This window comes from Phasianus colchicus, chromosome 17 (genome assembly GCF_987193195.1).
Source record: "Phasianus colchicus chromosome 17, bPhaCol1.hap1.1, whole genome shotgun sequence".
NCBI classification, from domain to species: domain Eukaryota; kingdom Metazoa; phylum Chordata; class Aves; order Galliformes; family Phasianidae; genus Phasianus; species Phasianus colchicus.
In genome coordinates, this window is record NC_143452.1 from 709,076 (window position 1) to 733,421 (window position 24,346).

A 24,346-nucleotide genomic window follows, 5' to 3' on the forward strand; every position below is an offset into this window, starting at 1 on the left:
GAAGCCTCTGAAGTGTGTGGGAAGGCTACAATGGAAAGGAGAACTCAATGTGAGGGAAGAGGGGAAAAATGGTGTCTCAGAGCCAGGCTGTGCTCAGTGTTCTTAGAACTGGGAAAGGTGCTAATGATATCATGGATCTTTCAGTCTACAAGGACTTCTTATTTACAGTCATGGTTTGGGGGTTTTAGGTTCACCTGGCAAACTATAAGAAAGATTTTCTTTGTTGGAAAGATGTGCTTTCTCTAACAGCTTCTCTTATTTCTGTCAATTACTATGGCTCCAACCACAAAAGAGCTTTCTTGTTCTAATTGGCCTCCTCCTGTTCTGATTCCGTTGTGTTGCTCTGTTGCCATGGAGACGATCATGATGTCACATGCTATGGCATCACTGACAAGAGGCTGGGAGGCAGTTGTTAATGTTCACCCTGGCCCCAGTAGTCAATAGGTGAGAGGAGAGTGCTCCATAGAACTCAGGAATGATACACAGCTTTTAAACAAGGCCAGGCTGCTGTTGCTTCAGGAGAGACACGATGGAAGAGGTAATATAACTGCTTTCTCTAAGTTGTTCATCGGTATGTCTGTTGTGTTGAGAATACTTTAAGAATAATATGGCAGGAAGCCCAAAATCTCCAGCTATCACAGCACTACTTCACTTGAGCTCTGTTAACAAATGTTTGTGATGCCAAAACTCAAGTATCCACTCGGCTGCGTTCCAGTGGTGCTGTGATGGGCCTGGGCTGGGTAACAGGTACACTGAGCTTGTCTCCATAGCTCTGATGTCAGTCCAAAATGCTGATGTGGCAGTCAGAGTGACTTCAGGGGTCTCTGTAGCTTTCCATCACTTCTGAGACAGCAGTTTCTTTCCGTTGTGGCGTTACTCCAGTGCGTCGGGGGGTAGCAGGGTGCTGAGAGCTATGCAGTGAGATCATGAAGGCTGACAGGATTTGACTTGTATGTTCTCATGTGAGCTCAGTGGAGACAGCAATGTAGCAGAGAATTGGGCTTCTTTCATAGCTTAATTCTGTCTTTTGCCAAAATGCTGGGAACTTGCATCTCATTTCCTGGAATGCCGTGACTCATCATTGCTAAGACAATGTTTGAGGATGTGTTCTGGTTTCTACAATGTCCTCCACGCGTTTGTCCCTAGCTTTATTCATATGCTGTAAGCTGTCAGGCTGTCTGAGCACGTGGCACAATATACTGTCTTGAGCCTCCTGGAATATTAAATAGTCTTCTCTTGGTTAACAGAAAGCAGGACTCTATTATTTGGTGCTTGACCTGGCAAGCAGATAGCTAATGGCTTTCAGTTATTTTTCATCTTTAAAAAGGGGCCTTGTCCCTGCTGCCACAGAAGCATGTTGCCAGTAACTCTTCTCGTTGTGTTGCGGATTTCCCTGTCCATGGGGTGTGCCTGGAGCTCTGGGATGAGACCTGGCTGTTCATGTTGCTGTGCACGGGGACCTGGAGCACTGCACTTGCAGCAGTTCATTGGGCAGTTCTGGGCTGTAAGCTCTCAGGGCTGGTACTTGGCAGGCACAGTAGTACATCTTCTCCCTTGTGCTTTGCTTGTTTTAATCAGCCTTGTGTTTAGACCAAAGGGATACAATTTCATGTAAGATGGAAGCTAAAACAAGCTGACTTTTTCAGTGTGAGAAATTTCTGGCTGTTTTCCTGAAGGGATCGAAACTGTTTTTCAACCATTTTGCTGACAGATGCCTTTTTTCTCATTTACTTGCTGAATTGCTGGCCTTTAAGATGAAAGGCTAGAGCACAAAGGCAGTGTCCTTCACGAGGTCTGTCTGGAACCTTGTAAGAACCCTGTCTGGAGGGAGGTTGGGGGATGTGGCCGATGGGCCAAATGCATTTGATTTCATGTTAATTTGTCGTGGTTGATCTTACTGCAGCTAGCTGTTTGACTAGCTTGGTTACAAGCTGAAAAGGGTAGAGGGCGTTCTCACCTGACGTAGGTTGGGTCTGGCCTGCTGGCTGTGAGCAGCTTTACTGAGGATACCTGACTTAAAAAAAAAAAACTTATCTGGAGGAACTGTCACGCTAGGAGGGAATGGATGCTAAAAAGTCTAAAATGAAAATTGTTCAAGACCAAAGTTTGCAGGCAGATGTCATTCAGGAAAAAATGTTAATAGCTCATCTGTAACTATGCCTAGTCTGTAAGTCTGTATTTTTAGCGTGCTTCCAGTTCTGTGTGTGGAAAGCTACCTCATCTCTGAGAAGGATAACACAATTTCCCTTATATACAGCAAAATAGCAAATACCAAAGTATTTGGAGATTTCCATTAAAGGCTGTGAGTAGATACTTACTAGCAGGAAACTTTTTTTCATTACACGTGGTCTTGTCTAAGCAGTTATCCCAACAAATTCCTCTACTATGTGATTGAGTGCTAAGAAATGGGTTGTTCCTTCAGAATAAGGCTATGCGTGGTGTACCTTATCCTCCAGACTTGTTTCTGCCCTAGGGAGTTACCTGTGGATGAGTCCATGATCTAATATTTTCAGTTGCTTTGTTCTTATGCCAGTGATGACTTCTGGCACACTTGAATACCAAATACACATCAGATAATCTGACCACTAGATAACTTCCACTGCTGAGTTCTCAATAATACATTATATGTAGTCAGCTTGGAGTATGTGATATAGGCTGCTTTTGTATTCCCATCTTTCAAAAATATGAAGTGCCTAACTGATGTTGTGATCCTTAAAGAGGCAGCTTGGAAGCTTTTCTTTCCCTGTCTATGTGACAGGTAACTTCTGCCTGTGGGAAAGAGCTTTATCCAGCTCTGGGACAGAAGAGGAGCAGCTCTCACGAGTGACAAATCTATGTTGCATACTTTCAGATAGGTTCCTCTATGGCTGCTGTCACACAGCCAAAGGAAAACTAGGTCAGCGTTGTGCTGCTTTGGAGAGCAAGGGGCTGGCAGGAAAGGCAGAGATACCAGTGCTGCAGCCTCTCCTCTGTTCCTAGTGGCAGGTCTATGCTGACCACCTTGGACTTCAAATACTTTAACTTGTGTTTGCATTCTGTGATTTCCTCCTCCCCTGTGCCGAACTTTTTCTACTCAGTATACTTGCAGTTTTCTCAAATGTTACACTCCAGGCTGGATTGGCTGGCATGTAAACCAACTGATGTACTGCAGGAGGGAAAACTGAGATGCCAGCCATGGAAAGCTGAGCACTTCAGTATAGGACCAGAAACAAGTTAATATCTGCAAGTTGATGTGTTCTTCTACTGTGTTCCCTGAAATGTAGGCATACGGGCACATATCTGCCACTCAGATAAGTTTAAAAAGATGTTTGGCAAGATGATTACCCACGGTATGTAAGCAGCTTCCAGGCTTAAGAGGGAATAATGGGCTACTGGCATCTTTTGCAGAATAACCCTGCAAAATGTATCTCATGTATTAAGGAAAACGGCGTTCCTGTCTGAAGGACAACATAGTGAAAATTGTTATAAGTTTGGGCATCTTTCCAGCACTGAAGTTTCAGGCATTCTTTCAGCAGCAATTGGTTAAGGGTTGTGACACCAAGTGCTTATTCAAACTGCAAGTCAGCAGATGCTGCAAGCCAGGGCCTGGAGATGAGAATCAAGTCATCTTGTGCGATCTCTGATAAAGTCTTCTAAACTAGAGCTGCCTGATCTGTAGCAGCAGTGGTCAAAGCTAAACAGAGTGCCTGCAGACATCCCATGGAGATGGAAGTTGACAAGGTATGGACTTGTGCTCAAAGCAAACTTGTAGAGAAAAGCAGATGATACAGAGCTGTCAGATGCTGTTCAGAAGATGGCTAAAAGGGGAGTCATTGAAGCACATCTGGAAGCCTCAGGCTAAGCTGCCATGCTTCAGAGTGGTAGGGTAGGACTTAGGTTTTGTGTTGTCTCTTCACTGCTTGGTAACAGCTGGCCAGTGAGTGATGTGAGATAATGAAGTCCTTCCCTCTGCTTAAAAGCAAATCATAAAAGAGCCTCATCTGTTCTTTTCCAGTCCCTCACCAGAAGGAAAATAACTACTGAGCCCAGGTCTGTTCTTACCTGGGCTCTTTCCACCTGCATTGAGTGCTACAGTAAGGTGTCATGTGCAGGGCAGGCATAAAGGAGGCAGGGGTAGTTAGTACTGTGCTGTTTCAATCTTGAATTTCTCCTGGTCTAGCTAGTAATGACACATTTCAAGGATGTGAATCAGTTGTGTCAGTGGTATTTGACTTTTTTTTTAGACTTGCTGCCCAAACCACAGTGCAGTGGTGAGTAAGGATAGCATGGGGTGGATACAGAATAAGGGTAAGGACAGAATGGGTGAACAGTACTGCTGGCTGTGCTGCGTGGTATGGTCTGCTGCTGGAAGCTGAACTGCCAGTTTGCCTCAGAGCTGCTGAGCCTGCCTGGTTCCAAAGCCTCTTCGTGGGGCTGGAAGAAGCAAGTCTGAAAATCTGCAGGCCTGGCTGCAGGCAGCATAACCTCCTGCAGCACCTGTCCCCATAAGCTGTAGAACTCTTGCTTTGTCCAGATTTTCCATATCTTTGTCATTTTCCTGGAGAGAATATATGCAGGAGACACCTGTGTGTGCTCTCCTGTGGCACTGACAGAGCTGCAGTCGTATATTTAGTCTCCTTACTGCATAGAGTTGCTTTAAGCTATTAGTAGCCTTAATTTGAAGGGACGATGGCTGCTGTTTGGTCTCCAGTACTGAGGTTCTCTGAGCCTGTCCATCCATAGAGCAGCTGATTCATGGTGGGCTCAGCTCTGCTCTGATTGACTGTGACAGCTTCTGGCTGTGGTGACGGAGCGTGTCTGGTGTCACGTGCAGGGCTGGGCAGTCTGTGGCTGAGGGGTGCTGATGGCCATTTTCAGCCTGGCGAGCTTGTCCCACAGGGTGCTGTTAGCCTGTGGTGTGCAGTGCTGAGGGTCAAAGCTAAGGTTTGTGTGTGTGTGTGTGTGTGTGTATATATATACACATACACAGTCGTGAATGTATGTGTATATATATATGGAAGGAAATAGTCCAGCAGGATCTACAAAACTTTGTGTACTCAGCAGTGGAGCTTGTATGCATGTGAGCTCTGTCTCTGCACAGTTTGTACTTGGTTCTGTCTTTAATTAAAGACTAAAGGTAGAGTACCTTTCTTCCTCTTCTGGATAAGATGCGCGAGTAGTTTTGGTAACTGGCTTTATGGTAAAATCCCTCGGACAGAACAAAGGAGTGGTTTTCCATGGTAAGGAATCTCTGATTAGGAGGTCTGATTTCTCTGGCATTGTTAAATACTCAGGAAAGTGGGATGCTTGTTGATACACTGGGGCTGGTACTTCTTAATCCAGCAGGCTCCAAGGCGTGGAAAGCAGGGCTGCTTTTCTCCAGGTCCCTGGTGCAGGCTGCTCTGTGTGCTGCAATCCCAGCTGTGTCATGCTCTATGCTGTGGCAGCTGAATTCTCCATGTTTCCCTACCGTGTACATATTTCTTACCTTGCACCCATTGCTCACATATTATTACACTTTGTGGACTTGTCTGTGGAACCCAACAGCTGTAAGTGGAACTGGGATGGAAAAGGGGTCAATGGGAGGCCATAATCTCCTAGGCAAGCTTTTACTTAGCTGTGTTTGTGGCCTCTTTGAAGTGCCCACCCTCCAGAGTTTCACATTTTGCTTTATGTTTCACTCCTGAGTTCAGTTTGCCACCTTTCCCTTCTCTGACACCTTCAGATAGCCAACAGGTCAGCTTCCCTTTCTGTGAAGAGTCTGAATGTTCAAGATGGCAGGGGGACCTCATAAGCTGGGGGTTGGTTGTCCTAGGTGGTAAGTCAGACTGCACATTCACTTTGAAAGTTCAGAAGTAATTGTTCCATGTCATTGCTCTCACATGTGTACCTAATAGAAATGAGTAGTAATGCACAGAGCATACATATTCTACATGTGAGATCAAAGGATGTGTCAGAACTTAAACTTTAATATCCCAAAGCTTTTTGCCTCTAATGCGCAAGAGCTGATGCCTGAGGCAAATTTGCTCATTCTGGTGGGGGCAGCTGATTAAAAAAAAAAAAAATTCTCTAGTTAGTCAGACTCCTGAGAGTTTGCACTAATAACATTCTGGGTTTGAGGATAGCACAATTTGCCTAACCAAGCCCATCTCTAGCTTTAAATGCTGTCATCTTCCTGTGCTCTTACTCAGTATTGAGTGCTGTGTATACAGGGAGGTGGCTGCTCCTGGTACCTGGCTGGACAAGGAGAGGTGGAATGTCCTGGAATGTGGCTTCCTGAGGAAAGAAGTAGCACTCTAATCAAGTGAGAAATCCAGTGATTGTACAGATTGTTACTGTGTAAAACACTTCCCTTAAATCATGCTCTGTCTTGAACATCGCTGCAGAAGCAAGTCAAGAGAAAGAACAGGTCAGGGTCCTTAGACTTCAGTTTATCAATTCAGGAGTTGTTAGCTTGGTGGATGGTGCTACTGGACCTTCCAGTGAGGTTTTTTTTTTACTGCGTCTTCCAGAAATAGTGCTATATGCCTAGGCAGTTCAGCATCCCCAGAACTTGAGTGCATTATGTTTTTGTGCAAAACCTTCCTGCTCACCCAAAATGTGTGGAAGGGCTGGATCTAGTTATTTCCTTCTGCATTGCCACAGCATGTGAACTCTCTCCTTTAAACAGGAGCATTTCTAAAGCTGTCACTTACACAGAGTAGTCCTGGGGGAGAGACTGAGCATACCAGAGACGTGTCCTGTAGGACTGTGGTTTTGGAGGCTGTGCTGTTTTTCAGTTATGTTTGATCTTGTCAGCAAAAGTAGTACTTAATTTAACAGAATGCTAATAACTGTATTGCAAATTACTGTCTGCTTTCTTTCCTGGCCTAGAGAAGCCACATATTAGGTGGATATTTACCTTTTTTCTACCCGATGAACTGACTGTTAATCCCTGTAGACCAGTGTGACATGGCTGTCTGTGACACCATGATGTCCAGACATGTTTTAAGGGGTAACTAGAGTCGCACAGAGCATGATGGGGAATAGGTAGCAACTATAATGAGGCAGTAGGTAGAAAAGGGCTTTGACCCTCTGGACTGCTTTTATAGCCCTGCTTGTCTTCCAGGCCTGGAGCTCTGGCTGCTGTCCCTTAGGTGTGCAGCTGTGCTGCTCCTGTTGCAGTGGACAGAGTGGCTCGAGTGAGCTCATGTTCTCTATTGTGCTGCCCATCTAATGCAGTGCTTCTGTAGATCTTACAAGCACAGTTCCTGGCCTTTTTGCAGATCTCACATGCACTAATGCTTGCTATGGGAACTTATATGGCAGACACTCTCTTTAATGTTGCTCAGGTGCCTTGCTTTCTTGGTGCCCATATGAGCAGTTCACAGCTTTTTCAAGTGTTCAGATAATGACTTCCTGGTAAGAAGTCTGCTAAGGTAGGCAAATCATGTTGAAATCAGACTATGTCCTGGCATACATTCTCCCAGTATGAAGGCCAGCTGTGTAAGGTGACTCACTTCTGTTGTTACACCCTTTCCTCAGGGATAAGGCATCCCTGTGATGGGAAGCAGATGAGGGAGCTGGCCTGGGTTGCACTGGACTTGATAGCAGTTGAGTCAGATATCTTATCAATTAATGTAATTAACAGTTCGCTGTAGAATTATCTCCTCTAGCTGCCATTCTGGTTGTGTCTACAGTTAGAGGGGACAATCCTATGGTACCCAGAGTTACTTCACAAACTCTTCCAGGTGTCTTGCAGCATAAGTTGCTGATGTTGCAGTGGTGGAAATCTGCTGATGCAATCTGCTGGAAGCTTGCAGTTAAATAACTCTACAGATACTCTGCTGCTCCCTGTTGCAGCCACCTCGTTCTAATGTTCCCACAACTAGATAACTGGCCATGCATCTGTTTACAAAGCGGTATCCCAAATAACTTGTTACTGTTTTGTTCCCACAGCTGTGCTGTGTGTCTTGGTTACAGATGAAAAAATAGAAGAACTGAATCTCTGTTGCTGTAAGGGGTGGGTTGGACTTTCACCCATCAGTGCTTCAATGCAGCATTGTTTTCAGTCTCTTGGAATTTGGGCTTGTTGGGGTGAAGTTTGTCTGCTGTCATCTCAGGCATCTTACATCTTCTGGAAGTCTGGACCAGAAACTGAACAGTTCTACATCACTGCCTGAAGCTGGGATTCATTTTTGGTCTGATTGTGTTGAAGTCACCAGCCCTAATGAGCAGGGAGTCACCAGTTGTTCAGGAAGGGCTCTCCTGGCTGTGTTTTGGCACATCCCTGGCATTCAACAGGAGGATGTTTCTTCTGCAGCTGGATGCTGGGATCCCCATGAAACAGGTAGAGAGTAGCAGTCCTGTGTGTGGTGGGAGAAGGGGGGTCCCAAGGCAGCCCCATGTGTTGGTTGCTGAAGAGGAGCAGCTTTTTGGGCCCTTGTTGATTTGACAGACACCTCAACCCCACGTGCTGGGGATTAACATCACAGCCACAGCTTCAGCAAGTGGGAAAGTTTCCAGCATGTCACCAGATTGGTTTCCATCTTCTGCTCACACAGGACACCTAAAAACTAAGGGCACATATGGTGCTTTCCCACCTCTCTACTTACCACAGGACTATTAATTTCAGAAGCACTGTGGTTGTTTTGGCCTTTGAAAGACTGATAGGGAGTAAAGGATGTTCTTCTCACACTAGAGTATGGTGACAGAGTTGACAACATGGTGAATTCTTTATATACGTATGGATGAGGGTGAAAATTAACTTCTGCAGCGTACGCTCCAAGTCTGTAACTTATAGGAACAGATCCAGCATTCCAGTTCCTCAGCTTCTTGACAGCACTTCTCTGTCCTTCTCTTGCTGATAGCTGTTCTGTGTTCCTGTTGCAGCAAAGCCATGCAGAGGAGGGGCTTCTGGTGGAGTTACACCTTTCTTACCAACCTTTAACTAAACCCTGACTGAGACTTCAGCAGCCTTCTCGTAAGGGATGGGGCTCTGTGGTCTTTGGTTGCTTACAATTGGTATCACGAGTCATAATCTAGCAGATGTCCCAGGTCCTCTGGCAGCCTTGATGCAAGGAATGTGTCTGGTATCTCTTCCTCTGGAAGTGCGGCTTTGTTTTCTAAACAATCTGAATGTTTTCTTGAAGGTGCTTTATAGGAAAATTCAGAAGAACAGACTTTTGTGTTTCCCTGTCCAATATCACTGGCCTCAGGAGTGACCCCAAGCCACTCAAGCGTGCCATCCCCTGGCAGATGGTGTCAGTGCTGGGGACACAGAGCAGTGCAGTGTGTGTGCTGAAGGCCTGGGCTGGGGTTTGGTCCTGGTTTAGCCTGAGATGACGACAGCCTCCCTCTGCCCTTGTGCTGTGCCCATCTCTCACAGAGGTGCTTCTTGTGTCTCACCTTGACCCAAACTTGCTGTGCCCACAAGTTAAAAACTGATGTTCTAGGCCTGTGGCTACAAGATGACAGCTTGGTTATTTTTGTGTAGCAATTCTTGTTTTCTAAGGACACGAGATGAAAGCACTTGCTGGACTAACCTCAGAGAACCTGACCTGGTACCAGTCTATAGTGGGGCTTTTTTTTTGTAATAGTTACGTTATAGCTCTGTGCTCAGAGATCCCTTTGAGCTGGTGAGGGCAAAGGCTGAGCTGAGGGGAAAGCACACAGCAGAATACTGGCATTTCACTTGGAAGAGTAAGCAGCTGCTACTGTGAATTTCATCCTACAGCCAGTGTTGGTGTTTGACAATTGGCATGAAGTGGCTGATCAAATACAGTGATTTGCTCTAGTCCTGTAATTATTCACTGGCCAAGTATGGGAAAATGGCCAAGCTGAGAAATAATTCCAACCTTGGGCAGTTCTCAGAGTGTCTGTTCTGGCTCTGCTTTTCAGGGAGCTGGAGAGGTGGAGTTGTTCACTGAGCTGGTCAGTGCTCCCTGTGGTGTCTTTGTGAAAGCAAGGTCAGGCCAAAACCCAGTGCTTCTGCAAGGCCGGCTCCTTAGACAGGAAAATCCACAGCGGTTTTCTTGCAAGCATCTTCATCCTTGATTTGTGAGGAAGTCTCCACAAGGAGCGGTTTGTGCGCCTTGCTCCACTCTCTTTGGCCTGTACACTTTTAAGTTGTCTCTACCTTTGAATTCCAGCAGCTGTCTGAATGTTCCAGCTTTGCCAGTTGGGACCACAGGGTTGCTGAGAACAAGTCCGAAGACCTGCCTGTCAGTGTCTGTGGTGTTCTCCAAGGGGTTGGTGGCACAGCTGTTTGGCATATTGGGACCCTGAAGACCCCTACAAAAAGACCTGTATATATTGTCTAGAACTTCAAATTTGGTAAATCCCTGGTATGAGAAGCAGGGCTGTAGCTGCTTATGTTACTTGTACCTTGTGTCAAGCTGAATACCACAGGTCTTGTGTTTTTGCCCTTGTACCACTCCTGTTATTGCTTAGGTTGTATTGTAATTAACAGAAAGGCTTCTGTGTTTAGAGCTTCACAACCAAAGAAGGAAAAAAACCTGCTGATGTTTGTGCTGCCTGGGACAAGTGCAGATGGCTGGGACAGCCCTGATGAAACTGATGAAGCTAAAGATGAGTAGGAACGAGGAGCATTTTGAATAGACTTTTGAGGCTGTTCCATGCTTCTGAGTGTCTCCCTGGAAAGCTCCTGACATCTTTTTACAGCTCTTCTAATAGAACAGCTGGAGGAGGTTTTTCAGTGCCTTCCCTGAAGGCTCGTGCAGCTCTGGGTAGTGAGGGAACGCCAACAAGGTCACGTAGCTGTAGCTGAGTAAGGAGAGACTTCTTCCGAACTTACATTTCTGGTAAATTGTCTTCCACTGGACCAACTTTACAACTGTCAGACTCAAGTTCATTCACATCACCTTCCTTAAGCCACTCTAAACCAATGCTTGCTGCCTCCTTCCAACCCAGACAGACTAACAGCTTCCATTGGTGCTATGGGACAGATTAGGAAAAACAAAGTACCAATGCTGGAAGCTTTGCCTGATCTACTAGTTGATGTTTCAGTCTTACAGGTGGAGTCCCTACAGCAAAAATGTTGAATAATCTCCAGAACAGCCCTAAGATTCCTGAGAGTGTGATCTGGACAGCATTTGCTTTGTAGTTGGAGCTGTGCAAGAAGGGGGTTGAAAGGTATGGAGAGAAATTGGCCGTCTGTCAACTGGAAGAAAGTCCCACGTAGAAAACAGGGAAAAGCAGTATAGGGAAATGAAGCCCTTAAGTCTTGCAGCATATAGCTTTCAAGACAGGAAAACAGTGTAGGGTAGCTGAGCAGGTTCCTGAAAGCAGCTGGTTATGCTGCACTGACATGTAGCACTTCTGCTTGAGACTGGGTTCTATTAGGAACCCTCCCTTGGAGGTCAGGGAGTCGTCATGTCTAATACCAAACTCCTGAATACACCATGGCAGACAAGATGGCGTGAGAAGCAGCATAACTAAGTGTTGTTCAGATCTGTTGCCTAGTAACTGGGTGTTAAATTGATGTGGTAGGACTGTTAGACTCTCCTTTGCATCCTTTTTCTAGATAAAAGCCTTCAAAGTGCTTTCTGGCGAGTTCTGCAAGCTGGAGGACCAGGCTGACGTAGGTGCGGGTGAGCAGGTACTGCGTGCGTGACTCCAGGCCTTTCTCCTGCCACCCATACTTGTGGCTGACATGCAATGGTCTGGGCTCAGCTTGGGAAGTTGCAGGGACTCTTCAAGGTGGTGAAATGGGAACCTGGGGCTTTGGAGCCTCTGGTAAAAAGCAAGGCTTGTTAATGGCTTGAAGCTATTTAGGTCTGAGTTAGCTCGGATGTGCTTGGAGAAGAGACTCAGTTGGTAGCTGAGGTTTGTTGTGGTCTTCCATTTTGGAGCTTGGAGCCTGGAACTGTGGTTTCTTTGTCTCATTGTCTCCTTGATTCCCAAACAAAGCATTCCAGAAAGTTTAGTCCTGATACCTCCTCCCTTTGGAAGGGTGGGAGAACAGAGCATTGTCCTGGGAGTGTTTGTGATACTTGAAATTCCTAGGAAATCACAGTTGAGGACTCTAGGCCTGTAGGAGAGCGGTGTAAGTGAAGTCACTGGGGACAGTCTGTACTGTCTGTCTGCCTCCTCTGTGCCTAGACAGTGAGAGAAGGGATGTTTAGAACTCAGGTCAGCTCAGCTTTGTTGCAACATGGGTTGGTTCATAAAGAAGGAGCATGCCGAAAACCAAGCGATGATAACAGCTGTGCTTTCAGAAGCTTTCTAATACCTTATCCAAAAGGATTAGAAGGTTGAAATATTTGCTTAATTGCCTGCTGTGACTCCCAGGACTGACTTTGTCTCCTCAGATCAGATGAGGGGTGTGCAGTAATGCCAGTTCTGGTTGGCGCAACAGCTAACTGCTGTCAAATTTAATGCTAATGGTGAAGGAGCAACCTGATTATAGGAAGCCTTTTCTGCATGTTTATGTTATTTATCTTTTAACTAATGCTGTATTAGACTGAAATAGAATATGGAATAGCTTTCTCAACCTGGAAAGCTTGTCTTGTGTTTTAGCTAACAGAAGTTTCCCAGCAACTTTGACTTTGATTCTTCAGTATTAGCATAATGTTGCCACATCTTGGTTTGTACATTCTTAAGGCAGGAAATGGCTTCAATTGAATCTAAATATTAAAACCTGTTGAGACAATTGTAGCTTTGACAATGTAAATCTTGAATGCTGGCTGCCTGGCAGAAAATTTCTGAGCAAGAAGACCCTCCTGGCTAAGGGTCGTCTTTTCTCAGCGTAGGTAAACATGGGGAGAAGCATATCCAAGCCTGATGCCTCTCCCCGTCTCCCTTGCACAGAGACTGTTGCACTGTTGTCTGCTTGTCTGCTGACACATGTGCTTTCCCTGCCCCTGTGGGTACAGGGTGTGGTTTGTTTGGAGCTTACAAAGAATTCCTAGTCTCTGGGTGTGGGGGGAGTTTTTTTCCCACAATGTTCTGGCAAAACCATCTCTGCTGCTTTTCTGGTGGCATCACTGAATAGTTGCCGTAGCCTAAAACAACTGAAATTTCATCTTGTGTGAGCAGATGCCACCAAGTCCCCTTCTGGGGCTGGGTAACATTTGGAACCCAGTAATTGAATGCTGTGGAGAAAATCTTGAGGCTGAATAAAGTGACAGAGGATTTGATTCTCCTCTTGCCTCAAGGTTTCTCTCCAGCAACGGTGACAATTTCTACCTGTTCTGTCTGCTGTCTGAGGTAGGCTGGAGGACTGCTGCTCCTGGTAATGAAGCCATCCCTGAGGAGTCCCACTTATATTAGAGGAGCAAACAAGAGCATAGATGTTGCTGTCACCAGTTCCTGTTATCACAGTCTGCTGACAAGCTGCTGGCTGCCATCAGCACTCTAAGCACCCTCTTGGCTGGTTCTTCTGTGAACAGCATTTAAATGGCACACTTAAAGTAGTGGCAACCCATCCCCACTGATTCTAAAGCTGTCTGCTGGTGGGACCAAGGCAGTGTGGCAAAAACTGTGCTGCACTGGAGGCAGCACTTGGCTGCAATTCTCCCAGCTTCCTGCACCAACTAGTGGTAATGTGCTTGGGTGCCCAGAAGCTCTAGGGGTGGCTCTGCTATGCTCCTAAAGCTGCAAAAAGTCCTGGACAACAAGTGGGATGGATGAAGAAGTGTGGTCAGTAGGGTAAGGGGGGGGAATCCTGCTCCTCTGTGCTGTGAGACCTGGAGTACTGTGTCCAGATATGGAGTCCTCAGCACAGCAGAGACATGGAGCTGTTGGAGAGCATCCAGAGAAGAACCACAGAAATGATCCCAGGGATGGAACACCTGTAAGTACAGACAGAGCTGGGGCTGTGCATCATGGAGAGAAGGCTGTGAGGTGACCTGAGAGCAGCCTGTCAGTATCTAAAGGGGAGCGACAGGAAAGAAGAGAGCACTCTTCAGCAGGATCTGTGGTGACAGAACAAGGTGGAAAGGTTTCAAGATCAAAGAGGATGGATTTAGGTTAGATATAAGGAAAGAGTCTTCTACAGTGAGGGTGGTGAGGCACTGGAACAGGTTGTACAGAGATGTGGATGCCCCATCTCTGTAGACTTTAAGGTGAGCCTGGATCAGGCCCTTGGAAACCTGATGGAGCTGTGGTGTCCTTGTGCATTGTGGGGGAGTTGGGCTAGATGACTTTTAAAGGTCCCTTCCAGCTCTAAAGAGTCTATGATTTCTGGTGAGACTGGAGCATGTTCACTCAGCCAAACAGGAGATACATGGGAAGTACTGCAGAGTAGCTGTGCTATTGGTAATGTGCCAGATGGATAAATCCCTCTTTCTTAGCAGACAAGCAGTTGGGTTGTTGCACTTGGTGCTCAACATGCAACTTACTGCCTGCACTCTGAAAGCTTGCAGTGCTTCTCATTTGATATGGGAATAAATGCTTCAGAATGACTTTTTTTTTTTGTATTTGAGAGGTCAGCAGATATTAAAATAAGCCTGAACTGTTGAACTTTGACATGGCAGGAACAGACTTGGGTTACCAAGCAGTCCTGCACGGGTTTTTAGCCATGTGTTTTTTGACGGGGTGTGACTTTGAGGTGTTAAGATTCCCTGGATTCCTACAGTGGCATAGTTGAAAGCATCTGCAATGCAATCCTCTGAGAGTGATGTGTTATCGCTTAAAGCAAAGTGATGGCAAATGGAAAGGAATATTTCATATGATGCATAATTAGCTTGTGGGACCTACTTCTGCACGATATTCTAGAAATTGCTAGGTTGGAGGAAAAACTAATAAACCTGCTTTCTTAAACAATGAAGATTAATGCTAATACTCTTGTTTCACTTAGAAGTTACTATAGCAGTGGATGAACAGAGGATGCTCATTGATTTCTCCTTAGAATAGCCTGACCCTGACTAGTGCAGCTTGACACTTCATGGCGCATCAGTTGCTCCTGTAGCAGTGGGTAAGTTGACAGTGCTGGGTTAACATCACCAGTGGAGAAGCAAAACAGCCTGCAACATTGTGGCACTGGCTAATAATCTGTGTCCTGTTCACATATGTGCCCCTAATTAATATGTGCTGCCTTAGTCTCTCTATACAAAAGTAAGGAGGGAGTGATGCTGAACACAGAGAGGCTCCAACATGGTCAGAGCTCTGTGTAACATCACAGCAGCCAGCTCAGAAACAGTGCTCCTTGAAGACTGTCCTGTTTGTGGCTTTGGAAGGACCTGCACAACTCTTACTCTTCACAAGGCCTCCCTAATGAATTTGGAGCTGCTGAGCCAAAGGTGCCCCAGATAAAAGCTGTAGTGGGAGGTCTGCTCTAATGTTCTTCTAGCTCTTCAGTGAAGGAATCATCATTTCTGGATCACTGCAGTGTTCCTGTACAGGAAAGGAGGAATGGGGCTGCAGTAAGCACTGTTCCTGAGGGATGTTCCTCATGGAAGGTAGGGCTCCAGGTGTTTTCAGTCACTTTCTCTCCTGTTTTGCTAGCAGATCAGTGTGGTCTCTAATTTCCTGCCTGACTGGTGGTATCAGTGCTGAGCTCCGTGTGTTTCTGCTCTGCACTGACAGTCACTGCATGGACATGGCCCAGGTTCTTCTTTGGGGCAGACACTCTGGCATGCTGGGGTGCCACTGGTGCCAAGGGGTGTGTGTGGGTGTGCAGCCATCCTGTTCTGGGTGACGCACTGAACTCCGTGCTGTGGCAGTGCTGCTCCCCAGCCCCAGGTGCCTCCATGCCAGTGTGCTTTTCAGCTGTGTCTGCATCCCCTGGGCAAAAGCAAACAGGAAGAGTGGTGTATCTGAGTGCGCCTTCAAAGCCACGCTGAGCCTGTGTCCCTGTGGGATTCCACACACTTGTATGTGGAATGGTTGGTTGGTTTTGTTTTTATGGGCCTAGGATTATGCTGGCTCTTCTGTAGCTGCTTGTTGACTTTTTCTGAACAGGCAGGGAGTTGGCTGCAGTGTGATGGTGCTGCGGTTGGGAAGCATAGCAGAAGCAGGGATAGAAGGTGGGTCTTCAGATATGGTACTCCAGGCCCTTCATCATCTTTGTGGCCCTCCACTGAACTCTTTCCAGGAGATTCCTGTCTTTTTTTTTTTTTTTTGGTACTGGGGAGCCCAGAACTAGTCACAGTACCTCTAGGTAGGGGAGGGCTGTGCAGCCCAGCTGTGCAGGTGGAGCTGTGACAGTGGGACCTGCTGGGCAGAATGAGCAACAGAAGGAATCGGATGGAGTGCTTGCTGCCCAGCCTGTATCAGACAAGCTAGCAGTGTGGATACTTGGTCACTCCACATTGTTGCCCAGGAGTTCATCTAGGCACTGGTGACAGTTTTTAAGACTTCTGCTGCTTATTAGTGAATTAACAGCTTGAAAATAAAATATTCCTGTACGCTGCTACTCTCTGCCAGCTGGGTTGGAGAGCTGCCTGTGTCCACAATACAGATGGCGAGCTTGCTGGGTGCAGGGCTGTGGAGCAGGGTGGAGTTGCATATAGCTGCTCTTTCTTGCTTTAAAAAACCTGTGCTGAAATGACTTAGGGAGGGTGGGGAGAAGTTACAGTGTCATTTCTACTACAAATAGAAGCTCCAGTAACAGTTGCTGTAGATGTGTTTGGGAGTGTCTGTGGTTTGCCTTCTCTGCAGCATGTGTTGTCCTCACAGTAATGTTAACTGTGCCCTGAAAGGAGGAGATGACCAGATGGGTCAGAAGCCTAACTGTGGAGATGCTGTATTTTTAAACCCCAGCATTCTTGGGTGGTGTCATCTGATGCCTCATGGCTCTCCTTAAATCTGTGACCTTCTGACAGGCTTCCTTTCAAGAAAGGGAAGGAAAGAAAGCTGCTGTGCCCTTCCATTGTAGCAGGTTTTGGTGTGTAAGTACTTATTGTAACTTCTGTCTGAGTATTGCTACAAAGTTTGAGTAGGAGCATCTCCAAAATGCTCAAACCTGATACACTGAAAAATCCAAAGCTGCTTAAGTGATCACAACCCTCAGCCTTTCTTTCCCTGGGTGAATTTTCCATCTCCCTCTGCAGAGCACTGGGGCCTGGACATCTGATCAGAAGTGGCTATTGAAGTGCCTTGCAGTCCTGAGTGGCAGTGCTGTGCCCTCCCGCCTGTCCCTGCCTCAGCTTGTGTGGCCCCTGGCCCAGCAGCACAGCCTCCCCTGGCTGTTAACTCACTTCTCACCCTGGGGGCATCTCGGTCACAAATGAGCAGAGTACAAATGGTTGCATAGGCCATTTTGTGGTGAGCTTCTGGATGAAGGTTGTACCTTTAGTCAAGAGGTACATAGCTAATACTCAAGGGCAGCCCTTGGGTTTTGTATTCGCATGGTGGGAAGGAGCTCTTACTATGGCTGTACTACTTTGAAGTTGTTCCCTTGCATTCAAGGTCCTTTTTCTGCAGATATGTCCATTTCTTTTGTTTCCATAATACTTAAGAACTTAATGTACCTAGTAGTGGACAAATAAATGCAAGGCAGCCGCTTATGTCTTAATAACAGGCAACAGATGAATAAATATGCCGGCTTAGCCCTGCTGATCTGCAAGAGTGCTGTGACCAAGATGGTACTGAACCAGAAGCAACATGTGTTGGATCTCTGCTTGCTTGACCAGCAACTGTCTTCCCAGCTAGGGAGCAAAAATCTGTTTGCATGTGACTTCATAATATGAGCATGGCAGCACTTGCTGCTTTGTGATGAGGAGGATAACGACTGTTAGCTGCTTTGGCTGACTCCTGGCTAGGTTTTAAAGGAGTGGATGTTTCTCTTGCCTTAAAACTAAGTAGAATAGTTATTCTGGTGAAGAAATGTCAGGTTGTTGAAATGTAGAAGCCTACTACAGGCCTTGGGCAGCTGGAGACTGGTGTGGATCAGGTATGTCTGGTATGATGGCGGGTGCTCCTGGGGAAAGGCTGTGTGATGTGGGAAGAATGGCCCTGTTAGTAAGGGCACCTCCATCTAGCATGCTCATCTCATAGGTGAGTTACTGCTGTTGATATATCAACACCCAGCCTGTACAGGAAATAGTCAGGTGGAAATAGCCAGTTCCCATATCTGCAGACCTGCCTTCCATCCCTGTTCCTGCTTCAGTTGTGTTCCCTGACATTGTGATGCTGTCACATTTGGCTGGGTGTGCTGGTGAAGCTGGTACTGTGTCCCAGAGCTGGCTTGAGGGGATGCCCAGTGCCTTTGGGATTGATGGGGCAGTGCACACCAGCACCAGACATCACTGTGTCTGTCCTGAAAGCAAGTATCTGTCTTCAGAATGGTAGTATAGTTGGTAGGGGGAGAAACGATTGCAGACTGTGGTGTGCCAGTGGCTGCCTCAATGCCACAATGACAGTGGCTGTCATTGCATGTGTGCAAACAAGCTGCTTGCTGTGCTGCCCTACTCAGAGAGCTGTGCTTTGCCTAGGAGCTGAGGATGAGGAAGTTCATAGGGGAATGAGAGCTTGGATTTCTCTGGCCTCCTTCAGAACAGCATGCAGTGGTACATGCAGCCAGAGTGTCTTGTGCATGGACTCGAGCAGGAGGTGTAATGCACACCTGGTGGTGCTTCCTTCCTGGCATCTGCATGATTACAAGCCCACAGCAGTTACAGTGAGCAAAGCTGGAGGGGCTGAAGATGTTGGTTTTGATTATCTGAGAGCTTCAGAGGGCCTGGGCTGGTCACACCGCAGGTCTTGATGGGCACATTCAGTTTCCACGGAAGCAACACAGGCTGGAGTGCAGCAAGAGCAGGCACGGATGACCTACTCTGTAGTTAAACTGGGGAAATGTCTGGAATGCTTGCCTTCATCCTTATAAGAGACTTCTAACTTCTTAAGCTGGGTTATCATACTGCTGTGACAAAGAAGTCTGGGATGTTCCTCGAGCATGTGAAAGATAACTTTGTTGCAAGTACCAAGTGAGTCAGCTAGAACAAATGCCTTCTTAGACATGTTTTAGAATAGAGGATGCCTTGTGGGAGCCGTGACAGCAGGTGGCTGTCTTGGCTGGGGTGATGGTGAAATAGTTCAGTTCAGAATTTTTACTGTAAAGAAAAATGGCTCTTCTATGCATGTCACCAGCAAGAAGGGATCTAGAGAAAGCACTGGACTGATACTTGATGAAGATGGTCACTTAACAGGTAGGCATGAGGAAAAGGTGGAGGTCCCTTCTGTCTGAACTATTGTCCGGTTGTATTGCTTTCAGTAGCAATTGTTAGTAGGAATCATTTTTCCTTGGACATCCTACGAACAAGGCATCCTGTGGGTCATTATAGCTTCAGTCCTGTGTTGTGTTGTGCAAGCTCATGGAAACCCAGAGGTTAGGCTGTTTGGAATGTGACTGTTCTGGTATAATTTGCTGTTAAAAGCTACCTGTAAATATGCCCCTTAAACAAGTCTGGAGATGTGACCAAAATGCAACTTAGAGCTGTTCTTGTTTGCTGCATTAGTATTGGGAAGTTTCATTTAAAAGGCAAGGGAGCTTGCCTTGTAGTGGGAGAGATTATTTTGGCATGCGTTGCCTTATGCAAGGGGAAGGGATGTAATTTCTTCAGATCTTTCCATGGAGAAAGAGGATGTATAGGGCACAAAAGTGGTTAGCAATCTGAGCTCTATTAATACACCTAGCTTCACAACTGATTGTGACTTGGAGATTTTAATTTAATAAAATTGAGGATGGCTTGAATAGGTCTTTAAAGTCATGAGGATGACAAGGAGTACCACTTGTCTATGTTGAATCAACTGGAGCAACGAAATAATTGCACTTTGTGCCAGACACACACCAGATGACAATTAGTGTTTAAATCTAGAACCAAATACCTTGGCTATGATCTTGGCAGTGCTGCAGGTACTGAGCAGGTAAGTTCAGCTTGCTTGTGTTTGAACAGGGGCCTCTCAAGGCTGCGATGGCTTTAATATTCTTTTTTGACTCCTGTGCTTTAGTCTTCCAAGAAGCAATTGCCCAGTTCAGAAGGAGAGGATGAGGATCACAGCATGCCTGGCTGCTTTGAGGGTCAGAGCAGCCCTCCAGGTTAACACTCTGAAAGTGAAGCTCTTTTGCCTGAAGTCAGTGGGTGTTGCCCAAGGCCCTGCGAGCAGCAGGTAATGTCATGTGGAAGATGCTAATTTTGAAACATGCTGCTTTCTGAAAACAATTATGGAAGGAAGGCTATAAACAGACAGCCCTCCCCTAGCCCATCAATCATCCATGGCAGTTGTAAATTCTAATGACTTGCATAAATAAACTGTAGGAGATCCTATGGGTGGAGAGGGTCTGATGCTGCAGAGCTGGAGGCTTAAGCAAAGCTTCCCCATCTCTTGTTCTTCAGTGCCTTTTTGCAGCATTGGTTAATGTTCACAAATTAGAGTGGTGCTGCACACAACAGACAAACAGCAGAGTAAAATGTGTACCTGCTTCACTGCCCTCATGGGCTGCAGCTCCATGTTACATCACAGACTGAAGCAAAAATGTAGTAGGCTGTGACCTGCATTGGATCAGGAGCTGCTCACTGCTGGGGCTGACCAGTGGCATGAGGCATGCTGCCTGGTTGGTTCATAACATTTCCCCTACAGAAACAGCACAATGCACTTGGCTTCCGCAGGGCTTCTTAACTCTTCCCACAGACACGAGAAACACTGAAATTTCATATTTGCATTGAGGGAGAAGGACTGCCTGTTACAGGTTGGTTTACCCTGCATGGCTTTTGAAGCCCATTTTAGGTTATGTTTAGGTTCATTGTGGTTTCTGGCTTTGCAGTGAAAAGTCCCTGCCTTGTGATTGCAGAGGGCTTCAGTGGGATTAATTTGTAACTGCATTCATTGAAGCACTCTTGGCTTTTCAGGGCTTCAGATCTTCATGCATTCCTTCCACTTGCATGGGCTTTTAGAGCTGTAGACTCTTAAGTCACAGGCAGCTCTTTGACCACACTTCAGTCAGTGAGGCATTTTGTTGCTGCACAGTGGGGTTTCCTTTTAGCAAAATCTGTGCCCTTTAGTTGAACATCTTCTGGAACAAGAAGTTGCTGCTTTGCTCAGTATAGACAGCACTGCAAGCAGTGTTATTGCTTGTAAGTAAGTGAAAGGTTGAATTTGTATAACTGACCCTAAACACCACCTGTCTTCCCTAAGAAATCTGCCTTTTTCTGTCTCTGCTGATGTGCTGCCCTCCCCTTGTTTTGCCTAGCTGCAGTATTCGATATCAGATAGCAGCTGATTTACTCTCCTAATTACAGTACAACCCTGTGGGCATAAACAGCAGCTGGGAAACCCAAGCTGTGCTGCTTGTAAACACAGCAGCAGAAGTGCCAAAGCAGTCAGTCCTATCAGCTCTGCCCTGCATGGTGTGATCTCCCCAAGGCTCACTGCTGGCTGGCGGGGGGGGCACATTGAGGCTGGGCACAGTGTTGGAGGAACTGAGAGGATGTGTGATGTAGGGAGAAGAGGGTTATGAGAGACAGGCTTTCTCTTCTGCCCCTTTGGGTAGCTTTGGCTTGTCTTGGTTAATAGCTGCTTCAGCTCCTGCTATAGTGACATGTGCCATCATGAGCATCCTGCATTTGGTGTAGCCCACTTTGTGTAAAGGGGCTTTTCCTCTTGTTTCATTCAGTCTGATCATCCTACAGTGCTCTGTTGGGTTGAACTGTACAGGCTGGGTGTAAGACATGGCCCAGAAATTGGTGCAACAATTTAATATGATGTTCCTGTATCAGATAGCTTTGGTGAGGTGCCTGGGCAGACTCCTTACCTGTGGGGTGCTCCATGGCTCCCTTTTCCTGCCCAGGAGAGCTGCTGCTGACCATGTTCACATGAAGAGTGCTTCACCCATCTAGCATAGTGACTGGATAGGTGTAGCCAAGACCTGTCCTGAAAGGTTTGAGCAGGTGAACATCTGTAACAAGTTAAGTTCTAATGTGACCAGATCTGCAGTGCACCTAAGGAGGTGTTGGGAGATTTGCAGCAGGGAACTTGGGGAGAAAGACAGCAGTTATGCAGTGTCTGGTGCTTTGATCTCCTGGTTTGTATGTCTGCACAGTGCTGAGAAGCGTTGCTGTGGGCAGAGGCCATACTGCAGTTCAGCCTGTGCTTGTGCAGGTGCTGCCATTGAATCTGGTACCTCTGCTGAACTCAACATCCTGGTTTCAAGGTTGACTTGCTTGGAGATACTAAACAGTTCTGATCTGGTGCTGCTTTGAGCATCTGCAGCATGTCCTGCTGCTGTCCTGGTGCGTGAGCTTGCGGCCTGCAAAGGACAGGGATGATCTGGGGCTGGCAAGCTGGAAGCAAATGCTGGTGTGATTACAGTCAGCAGCTGGCAGTGCCCTGGCAGGACAGCAGCATGCTGTTTATGTGACCAATCAAGAATTGGCTAAACGATGTGTGTAGCTGTATTTTGGCATGTGAATTTGACAAGTTGCTACACTTATCTGACCTTTTAGGAAATCACTGTGGGTGGCTTTTCAAGAGCCTAATATGTTCCTGTTCTGGCAGGACGAACAGCAGCTCCAGGCTTGGGCTGTCCTGAGCAGTTTACACAGCTTATGTCACCATAAGGAACAGCAGCAGGAACAGGTCAAGCTGAAAAACTGCCCAGTCCCCACTTGTCCAAGTATTTTTCAGCTGTGTGCTTCCAACTGTATGGCCCTCATGGCTGCAGGAGGGACCTGTGTCAGAAAGGGGTGTGAGGGCTGGGTGAGCTGGCAAGAGAGGACTTGTTCTGGTGGCATCCAGGTCACTGCTCACTCTGTACTCAGTCTGTGCATTGGGGCAGGAGGGAACTGGTACGGATTCGCCTTTCTGAACTCCTCTATGGGCTTCATTCTCCTGCAGCAGTAGGACCTCTCCTGCAGCAGTAGGACCGTTACAGCACTTCTCAGCATTTTTAGCTATGCAAACACTTCTGGGATCATGGGTCTCCTCTGTAAGCCCTTTCTTTTAGCTCTTTCTTTGAAATAGAGCTTCTAGCCATTAATAAAGGCACCTGTGGAATGTGTAAATAGCCCATGATGCACAATGCGTTGCTGTGCAATTGTCTGCAAGCAGTATGGCCAGGTGCCTGGGGACACACAGGGTGGCATGCAGGGACATTCCTAGAGAGAAAAAAGGAGGAGCTGTGGGACTCAGTTGCCTGAAACACCTCTTCCCACATAGGTACTCAGGTGTAGTGGAAGAATGGTTTGGGATGACATAGGACTTGCTAGACCAAAGATGGAACAAAGGCAGGGTTTGGGTGACTGGGGGAGGAATAAAACTAAGGTGAAAAGAGGGGTAAGGGGATGATAGGGGGCAGGTGCATGTAGTGAGGTAGCTACTTGCTACCTCTGCTCTGCCCAGTATGGTCTGTACTGTTCATATGAAAATCCTGACCTGGGTGAGGGCTTTGTGTCCCCACATCATGCGGTGAGGCTGCAGGGGGCTGTGGCAGGGCCAGATCACAGGGTCCTCATGTCCAGCGGCAATGACTGTGTGATTGCTGGGAATGGTCATCCCTGTTGAGCCAGTGAGTAGAGGATGCAGGCTGAGAGCAGGGCAAGTGGGTCTGCAAGGGCAGCTCTTGGGCTGAGAGCATAAGGACCCTGTGTGTGTGTGTGCGCGCGCACCAGTCTGTACTGCAGCTGAGGAAGGCCTTTAGCCTTTGGCTTCTGTCCCCAGACACTGAGGAGCCCGCAGTCCAGAGGGGCAGTCAGCAGGCAGAGGGGGCTCAGCTGCTGGAGGACCTACCTTGATGAAGCCATTGCTGATGTCTTTTGGGGACTCTCTTCTGATCTGTCTGACATTGTGTGCCTATGTGTGTATATGTGTATGTAGTGGCAGTGCGTATATCTCTGTTGCTGTGTGGAGCAGCACAGCCTCACCTTCACCTCTCTTTGGCTATTGGATCTGGCGTGATGTATTTTCCTGTAATGTACAGCAGCTAGATTTTTATATTCTTACTATCAACATCTAATAAATGTTATGACTTCTTTCCATTTTTATAGGAAAAAACACCACCCTGGTCCAGATACTGAAAGTTGTCAACTGATGGGACAAAGAGCTGAGACACTTGGCTGTACTAGGACACTAAAACATAGGGCTTAGCCAAAAAGAGTTCCCCCAGCGTGGAGACTTACACCTGCCAAACCTTGTAGCAGTCTTGGGAGGCTTTTCTGTACCTCTTCTCCATTACTAGCCTTTCACACATCATGGTATTTCTTTTAACTCCTTTTGCAAGCTAGCTCTGGCTCTGCCTTCTGCTTCCCATTATGCTTTGGTTTGGGTTACTCAGTATGAGCTGCTGGCTATAGGCTGTTTCTACATTTCTGCCTCCAGCTTCTGGTTGGAGGCTCCTCTTGGATGTTGTGACTGACCTGCTTTTTCTTTCTTTTACTGTATCTCTTTCTGTCTGCTTCTTCTATTCTTCATTCTCCTCACCTCCATCACT

General features: G+C 46.8%; 1 protein-coding gene and 1 long non-coding RNA gene across 7 annotated transcripts in view; both read left to right on the forward strand.

Moving 5' to 3' along the window:
• The window catches only part of DLGAP4 (DLG associated protein 4), a 160,623-nt gene that overhangs the window by 127,189 nt on the left and 9,088 nt on the right, over positions 1 to 24,346 (forward strand). The window lies entirely within an intron of this gene.
• LOC116236821 (uncharacterized) lies at positions 546 to 24,344 on the forward strand. The gene is made up of 3 exons (XR_016472016.1): positions 546 to 19,788; positions 19,873 to 20,031; positions 23,904 to 24,344. It is a non-coding gene; the product is annotated as an uncharacterized LOC116236821 (long non-coding RNA).